This window comes from Entelurus aequoreus, linkage group LG08, assembly GCF_033978785.1.
Source record: "Entelurus aequoreus isolate RoL-2023_Sb linkage group LG08, RoL_Eaeq_v1.1, whole genome shotgun sequence".
NCBI lineage: Eukaryota > Metazoa > Chordata > Actinopteri > Syngnathiformes > Syngnathidae > Entelurus > Entelurus aequoreus.
In genome coordinates, this window is record NC_084738.1 from 1,742,835 (window position 1) to 1,751,069 (window position 8,235).

The following is an 8,235-nucleotide window of genomic DNA, read 5'->3' on the forward strand; positions in this document are numbered from 1 at the left end:
TGGTTTTGGGTTTTGTAGAACCTGTTGTGCAAAACACAAATGTCCACTGCAGAGGACGCTATAGTCACTTATGCTGTTTAAACACACTTGTTAGTGCAAATATAATTAAATCCACTTCTCAAGTGACCAAAGTTCCAACTTGGAATACAATATTTATTTTAATGCAAATCAAAGCAGGGCGATTGTTCTGGCTTTCACTTTGAATGTTCTTTTTTTCTGCTCTCCCACAGTGCCTCAATTTTTTTTTTTTTGCCAAGTGAATGAGCTCTCAAATCCTTTGTCACGTGCACACGGATGCCGCTGAAAGAGAAAGAGGTGCAGGAACAGAACAGACAGGAGGGAATTAGAGATGGCGCTGAATAACACAAGCAGCTGCAGCATAGTTGGCATCCTCTGGCAGCCCTTTGAGTGTGTATCTGTGTGTGTGTGTGTGTCTGTGTGTGTGTGCGTGCGTTTAGTACAGCAGCAGTGCATGGACATGACACGGAAAGATGAAGAGAACGAGGCCGAGTGCTCATTTGTCCGACTCCGAGTCATCCCACTGAGCTCTGACCTCCTCGTTCTGTCACTCGCTTTCTTTGCTTATATAACAAAAGCTCACACGTTCACCCTCCGCACTCCCCAAAAAAGGCCCAATGCAAACACTATTAAAGCTACTCCGGGGTTAAATCTATACTCCGAAACGCAAATATTGGCCAGTGTATCATTTGCTCTACTTGATCTCCACTGGCCTGCAGCCGTAATCAATACTCACAAATGTATTTTGGGTGTGATTAACCAGCGTGTAATTGATTATGCAGGGGAAGTGTCAATTGTGTGTCCTATCGTTTGGGGCTGAAGACACGTAGCAACAATTCATCACGCGGACAGACGGGAAAAGGCCAGAAATGAGGTAAAATACAAGTTTGTTTTTTGCAAAATGAGTCACTTAGCTTACAGGTGAAGGCAAGGTGTTCAAGCCTGGGCAGGTGAGAAGTGAATCAGGAGGGTGGAGAAGAAACAAAACCGACTTTGAGGATAAATATGTTTGTGCAAAACCCAAAACCAGTGAAGTTGTCACGTTGTGTAAATCGTAGATGAAAACAGAATACAATGATTTGCAAATCCTTTTCAACCTATATTCAATTGAATAGACTGCAAAGACAAGATACTTAACGTTCGAACTGGAAAATTGTATTTTTTGCAAATATTAGCTCATTTGGAATTTGATGCCTGCAACATGTTTCAAAAAAGCTGGCACAAGTGGTAAAAAAGACTGAGAAAGTTGAGGAATGCTCATCAAACACTTATTTGGAACATCCCACTGGTGAACAGGCTATTTGGGAACAGGTGGGTGCCATGATTGGGTATAAAAAAGCAGCTTCCATTAAATGCTCAGTCATTCACAAACAAGGATGGGGTGAGGGTCACCACTTTGTGAACAAATGCGTGAGCAAATTGTCCAACCGTTTAAGAACAACATTTCTCAACCAGCTATTGCAAGGAATTTGGGGATTTCACCATCTACGGTCCGTAATATCATCAAAAGGTTCAGAGAATCTGGAGAAATCACTGCACATAAGCGATGATATTACGGACCTTCGATCCCTCAGGCGGTATTGCATCAAAAAGAGACATCAGTGTGTAAAGGGTATCACCACATGGGCTGAGGAACACTTCAGAAAACCACTGTCAGGAACTACAGTTGGTCGCTACATCTGTAAGTGCAATTTAAAACTCTACTATGCAGAGCGAAATCCATTTATCAACAACACCCAGAAATGCCGCCGGCTTCACTGGGCCCGAGCTCATCTAAGATGGACTGATACAAAGTGGAAAAGTGTTCTGTGGTTTGACGAGTCCACATTTCAAATTGTTTTTGGAAACTGTGGACGTCGTGTCCTCCAGAACAAAGAGGAACAGAACCATCCGGATTGTTATAGGCGCAAAGTTCATAAACCAGCATCTGTGATGGTATGGGGGTGTATTAGTACTCAAGGCATGGGTAACTTACACATCTGTGAAGGCACCATTAATGGTGAAAGGTACATACAGGTTTTGGAGCAACATACAGTATGTTATCATGGACGCCCCTGCTTATTTCAGCAAGACAATGCCAAGCCACGTGTTTTAACAGCGTGGCTTCATAGTAAAAGAGTGCGGGTACTACACTGGCCTGCCTGTAGTCCAGACCTGTCTCCCGTTAAAAATGTGTTTACTGAGTGTTGTTAAAAGGAAAGGCCATGTAACACAGTGGTAAAAATGCCCCCGTGCCAACTGTTTTGCAACGTGTTTCTGCCATTAAATTCTAAGTTAATAATTATTTGCAAAAAAAAAATAGAGTTTCTCAGTTCGAACATTAAATATATTTTCTTTGCAGTCTATTCAATTGAATATACGTTGAAAAGTCTTTGCAAATCATTGTATTCTGTTTTTATTTACGAATTACACAACGTGCCGACTTCACTGGTTTTGGGTTTTATATTAATATAGCGGGGGAGTATTCCAGAAAGCAGGTTTAATGAAAACTCTTTTTCAGTATGTAAACTTTGAGTTTAGGGAAAATCGGTTTTTTTTAATATCACTCCACTTTTTTTATGCTAATAAGAAAATGTGATAAACCTTAAATCAATAAACTACTGTATTCAAACTTATGCATTGACTGCGGCAGTAATTGTCTGTTACTGATTACTGTATTACTTATCTTTTGGTAATCATTGCTAGATTGATCATGTCAAATAGTGTCAAAGCGCTTTGAGTTCCTTAAAAAAAAAAGTAGAAAAGCGCTATTCAAGTACAACCCATTTTATTGGGGTCTTAACTCAGAGTCAACATACTCAAGATTGATTGAACTAACTCAGAGCAGCTGTAGCTTGACATTCCAAGTTTCCTATGTTATGGTAAATTAACTCAGACTTCAGGTTTAAACTCAAGAGTTTTTTTTTAACTTCCGACCTGGAATATCATGCTCATCACCCAGGTGTTTAAAATGGTGAGGCGGAACCAAGGAGGCACAGCAGCTTGAGAAAAATATAGAAAAACATACAAAACCCAAAACCAGTGAAGTTGGCACATTGTGTAAATCGTAAATAGAAACAGAATACAATGATTTGCAAATCCTTTTCAACTTATATTCAATTGAATAGACAGCAAAGACAAGATATTTAATGTTCCAACTGAGAAACTCTTTTTTTTTGTTGCAAATAATCATTACTTAAAATTTAATGGCAGCAACACATTGCAAATAAGTTGGCACAAGGGCATTTTTACCACTGTGTTACATGGCCTTTCCTTTTAACAACACCCAGTTAACATTTGGGAACTAAGGAAACCAATTTTTGAAGCTTTTTAGGTGGAATTCTTTCCCATTCTTGCTTGATGTACAGCTTAAGTTGTTCAACAGTCCGGGGTCTCCATTGTGGTATTTTAGGCTTCATATTGCGCCACACATTTTGAATGGGAGACAGGTCTGGACTAGAGGGCGGCCAGTCTAGTACCCGCACTCTTTTACTATGAAGCCATGCTGTTGTAACACGTGGCTTGGCATGGTCTCGCTGAAATAAGTAGGGGCGTCCATGTAAAAGAAGTTGCTCCAAAACCTGTATTTACCTTTCAGTATTAATGGTGCCTTCACAGTTACCCATGCCTTGGGCACTAATACACCCCCATACCATCACAGATGCTGGCTTTTGAACTTTACGCCTTTAACAGTCCGAATGGTTCTTTTCCTCTTTGGTCCAGAGGACACACGTCCGCAAATTCCAAAAACTATTTGAAATCTGGACTCGTCAGACCACAGAACACTTTTCCACTTTGCATCAGTCCATCTCAGATGAGCTCGGGCCCAGCGAAGCTGGCGGCGTTTCTGGGTGTTGTTGATAAATGGCTTTCGTTTTGCATAGCAGAGTTGTAACTTGCACTTACAGATGTAGCGACGTACTGTAGTTACTGACAGTGGTTTTCCGAAGTGTTCCTGAGCCCATGTGGTGATATCCTTTACACACTGATGTCGCTTTTTGATGCAGTACCGCCTGAGGGATCGAAGGTCACAGGCATTCAATGTTTATTATGCTTATGTGCAGTGATTTCTCCAGATTCTCTGAACCTTTTGATGATATTACGGACCGTAGATGGTGAAATCCCTAAATTCCTTGCAATAGCTTGTTGAGAAATGTTGTTCTTAAACTGTTCGACAATTTGCTCACGCATTTGTTCACAAAGTGGTGACCCTCGCCCCATCCTTGTTTGTGAATGACTGAGCATTTCATGGAAGCTGCTTTTATACCCAATCATGGCACCCACCAAATAAGTTTTGGATGAGCGTTCCTCAACTTTCTGTTTACTCAGTCTTTTTCCAACTTGTGCCAGCTTTTTTGAAACATGTTGCAGGCATCAATTTCCCAGTGAGCTAATATTTGCATAAATAACAAAGATTACCAGTTTTAACGTTAAGTATCTTGTCTTTGCAGTCTATTCAATTGAATATAGGTTGAAAATGATTTGCCAATCATTGTATTCTGTTTTTATTTACGGTTTACACAACATGCCAACTTCACTGGCTTAGGGTTTTGTATATGCATCTTCTATATAGTCAAAATACAGCATTTAATCCTTAGTTGCTATGTTAATAGGCCAACACATGCAGAATCCTATAGAGCAGTGATTCGCAAACGGTGGTATATGTACCACTAGTGGTCTGCGGCCTCCATCTAGTGCAGTGGTTCTTAACCTTGTTGGAGGTACCGAACCCCACCAGTTTCATATGCGCATTCACCCAACCCTTCTTTAGTGAAAAAAATACATATATATTTTTTCAAATTCAAGACAAAGTTATGTTTTTTTACTGATGTACAAAATGAACCGTGCATGAACATCACCTTGTTCAGAGAAAATAACCAACACAGTGCATGAACTCACAACAAATTACACACCTGCAAATCAGTGTGACTTCTGCTGTTGCCTTTGAGAGACCAGTTCAGATATGTGTGGCTTCACCTTGGCAAGTGCCACTCTCATGTCATTTTCACAGCAAAGTCTGTCCCTTTTCTTCGTTTTCCACCCAGATGTACTATACTAGTACACAGCTCATGAAAAACAATATTTTTTGTTATTGTTATTGTAAGTGGGCCAAAACACTTACATTAGAAAATAACCTCATGGAAATGACTGCTGTCATTTGATTATAATAATAAAACATTTAACTTGTTATTTAGTGAGGTTTTGGGACAGGTATGCTGCTGGTGTGGCCACAGTGCATGTGCACGTATGACGTCGCTCACATGTGCTCCACTGAATGCTCAAGGAGTTTCAAAAGCTGTTGTTTACAGCGTCAAGGCCATTCGAGGGAGTCAAATCGTAGATTAGGATGTTTGTTTTCCGTGAGCAGACAATACAATGACTTGTCTGTTCTATTCGTCCATGCTGGCTGCTCTCATATTCAATTAAATTTTCCTTTTCAGCAAGCTTCTCCATGATGTGATCCATCTTGCGATTCAATTCAGAAATCACCACAGTCTGTGATCCCACAGTCGGCCCAAACCTTCCATTGCGACGAACAGCCTTTGGGCTCCTTAGTGGCTGCCATCGTCTTACGAATTTGATGATACACCAGAGCAATGCCCAGCCCAATCAGCAGGTGCCACACGATCACGGTTCCAAATAGGTAGATGTCTTCCACGTCCTCGATGGAAAGGACTGAGAGGCACATGATTCTCCATTTACCCCGCAGTAATGGTTCCATCAGGGCAGCCAGGCTCCACCGAACCTCTTTTCCTCGTCGAAAAGATTTTGTCAATTGCGTCGAGAGTCCAGCTGATCATTTCCATGTCTGATGTTTAGATTTGAGGACAGCGCAAAGAAAGAGGCTTCAAAAAAGTTCAGACAGACAAAACAAAGAGAGCAAGCTGGGAGAAGAAGGGAGCGGGAAAAAATGTGACCGCCCTCACCAGAGGCAAGACAGAATATAGGGAGAAGTTTTTATTTACACGATGAGTCAGGTGTGTCTTGACCTACGTGGCGGAGGCTCCGCCGAACCCCTGAGGCCGACTCACCGAACCCCTAGGGTTCGATCGAACCCAGGTTGAGAACCACTGGTCTAGTGGTATGCCAAATAATCACTTAACCCTTGTGTGGTGTTCATATTGTTGTTACTCAGCCAGTGTTTGTGGGTCTGATGGACCCGTTGCATTTTGTGGCTTTTAATGCCTCACAATCAAACACTTTTATGTTAAAATACTGACTTATCCCTAAAAACATCTGTAATGAAGTGCTTTGAGAGGCTGGTAAAGGAATACATTGTCTCCAGACTTCCCCCCACATTCGACCCATACCAGTTTGTTTATCGCCCTAACCGCTCCACAGAGGACGCCATCTCCTCTGCACTCCACCTGAGCTTAGCACATCTGGAAGGAAAGGACACACGTGCGGATGTTTTTTCTGGACTTCAACTCGGCATTCAACACCATCATCTCGCAGCACTTGGTGAGCAAACTGGCCACCCTTGAATTCAGTACCCCCCTATGCAACTGGCTGCTTGACTTCCTCACAGACAGACCACAGTCTGTGACAGTGGGCAACAACACCTCCAGTGCCATCTCCCTGAGCACCGGCTCCCCCCAGGGCTGCGTCCTGAGTCCGCTTCTGTTCACGTTGATGACCCATGACTGCTGCGCCAGGTCCACTACCAACCACATTGTGAAGTATGCGGACGACACTACAGTAGTGGGCCTCATCCATGACAACAACGACATGAACTACAGGGAGGAGGTGAAACATCTGGTTGACTGGTGCAGAACCAACAACCTGGTCCTGAACGTCGACAAGACCAAGGAGATCGTCGACTTCAGGAAGCACCAGTCCAGCCACGCTCCACTCTTCATCAACGGCGCAGCGGTGGAGATGGTAAGCAGCACCAAGTTCCTGGGGGTGCAGATAACTGACAATATGACCTGGTCCCTACACACCGGAGCTCTTGTAAAAAGAGCTCAGCAGCGCATGCACTTTTTGCGTCGGATGAAAAGAGCACAGCTCCCTCCCCCCATTCTCAGCACATTCTACAGAGGCACTATAGAGAGCCTGCTGACCAACTGCATCTCTGTCTGGACTGGAGCCTGCAGTGCCTCAGACTGGAAGTCTCTGCAGAGAGTGGTGAGGACGGCGGAAAAGATCATCAGGACTCCTCTTCCTTCTATCCAGGAGATCGCAAAAAGCCGCTGCCTGACCAGGGCTCAGAAAATCTGCAGAGACTCCTCCCACCCCCACCAAGGACTGTTTTCACTGCTGGACTCTAGAAAGAGGTCCGCAGTCTCTGTAGCAGAACCTCCAGGTTCTGTAACAGCTTCTTCCTTCAGGCCGTAAGACTCTTGAACGCATCATAATAATCCCCTCAATTCCCCCCCAAAATGGATGAACTCGCGGAATATAAAGACAATATAACATACATCCATAAACGTGGATGCTTATGCAAAAGTGCAATATAATTATCTGTACAGTAATCTATTTATTTATATCTGCACCTTATTGCTTTTTTATCCTGCACTGCCAACCAGCTAATGCAACAAAATTTCGTTCTTATCTGTACTGTAAAGTTCAAATTTGAACGACAATAAAAAGTAAGTCTAAGTCTAAGTCTAAGACCCACAAACACTGGCTGAGTAACAACAATATGAACGTTGCATGGAAATTTCTCTGCCAGTTTCTGCATCCCACAGGGATTCTTCTTTTGTGTTTCTGCACCTGCGCTTCCCACACAAGGTTGCAACATTGTTTGTCAACACTGTCTGCGCTCATTTTGTCGCACATTTGACCCTCTGATGTTCTGTGTACCTACACTCTGTCCTCCCCGTCTAGGCCTGCTGTGTGTGTGTGTGTGTGTGTGTGTGTGTGTGTGTGTGTGCGTCCGTCCGTCCGTGTGTGTGTGGGTGGGCGTGTGTTACACAGAACATCAATTTCCACACTTTTATTAGCCCCGGGTCCAGTGGACCCCGGACATCTTATATGTAATAGAAATGTGTAGGGGGGGTGTATGGTGTGTGTTCATTAAATATGTATTCTGATATATGTTCTTCACAGAAAATGAGCCAAAGCCAGTGAGTCTCAGTTTGAAAAATTCATTAATTGTATCATTTTTCTTTTAATAAAAACCGAAAACGGGTCCCACAGACCCGAACACCACACAAGGGTTCATTGAATATTCAAACACAGTGTCACTGTTCAAACTGTGGCCAAAAATATTATATTGTTAAATAAAAAACCTGT